Below are 1,058 nucleotides of genomic sequence, written 5' to 3'. Positions count from 1 at the left end.
AAATCATGATAATAGGTACCTACATTAAAGGAACTTAGAGGAAAAAGAGTGCGATGGTTTTACTTCCAATGTTTCATTTATTTAAAAATGATTTGAAATATACAAATAGTTCAACTCTTAGATACAAAGTGTCCGCAAATGTGCATTTATGTCCACTGTAAACAGATAAAAAGAGTAGTCATAGCAACCTCATTGTTTAAAAAAAAAATATCTCAAAACAACCTATATGTCTACCAAAGGAGAATGATTACACATTTTGTTGTATTTAATATGGAATAATTATAATTGTATATCATTAAATGAATGTATGCATTATTATATACAACATAGATGAATTCTACAAACTTTTTTTGTTTCTGTTTTTGTTTTGTTTTTTAGGTAGTTGACATCTTTATTGCTTTGGTGGTGGGGAGCAGGTATTCAGAAGTTCTGGGTGGGGCTGGCTGCTTTATCTTCAGCATCACAGGCTTCTGGCTAGATAGGATAGCCCTGGCTCTATGAACAGTGGCCATGTGCAGATCTGGGCTGTCCTTGTTCTTGTGGATCATGTCCCGTTGCTGCTGAGGGTAGCCTGGGTGTTCTTCTAATGGTGGTCCACTTGTAAGAGGTAGCAGGCTTTCTCGGACCAGATCTCTGTTTCTTGACCACCAGTACACATTTGCCTTCTGCAGCAGGCTCCACACCCACAGCCTTGTGCTAGATCAGCCTATTGTAGCAAAAAGAGTTGTGTGCCTTTGGGTTATTGGGGTCTTTGCTATACGTCTGCTTGTTCCTCTTGATCAGGAAACTGGAGCAGGTGCTTGGGACCATCCATTGCAGGTGGGTGGACATAATTGCAACTCCTCTCGCTTGGGTGGCTGGAGGCAGGAAGAGCCACAAACATATTTTTGATGAAAGAAGTCCAGTATAAAGTAATATGAAATGTAGGATTCCATTTATATAAAATTTGAAACAGGTAAAAATATCTCTGTTGTTAGTAGTCAGTTGTTAACATCAGCAGGGAGTATCTTGACAGAAGGCAATAGAGGGGGTAATGTAGTATTGCTTGATCTAGGTTC

The 1,058-nt window shown here is 39.0% G+C and overlaps 1 pseudogene; it reads right to left on the bottom strand.

Annotated features, from left to right (window-relative positions):
• Positions 1 to 374: 374 nt before the first annotated feature.
• Positions 375 to 831, bottom strand: LOC110575932 (annotated as a pseudogene).
• Between the last annotated feature and the right edge of the window lie 227 nt (positions 832 to 1,058).

The sequence above is a fragment of the Neomonachus schauinslandi genome, chromosome 11, assembly GCF_002201575.2.
Source record: "Neomonachus schauinslandi chromosome 11, ASM220157v2, whole genome shotgun sequence".
NCBI classification, from domain to species: domain Eukaryota; kingdom Metazoa; phylum Chordata; class Mammalia; order Carnivora; family Phocidae; genus Neomonachus; species Neomonachus schauinslandi.
This window is presented reverse-complemented; position numbering and strand designations above follow the sequence as displayed.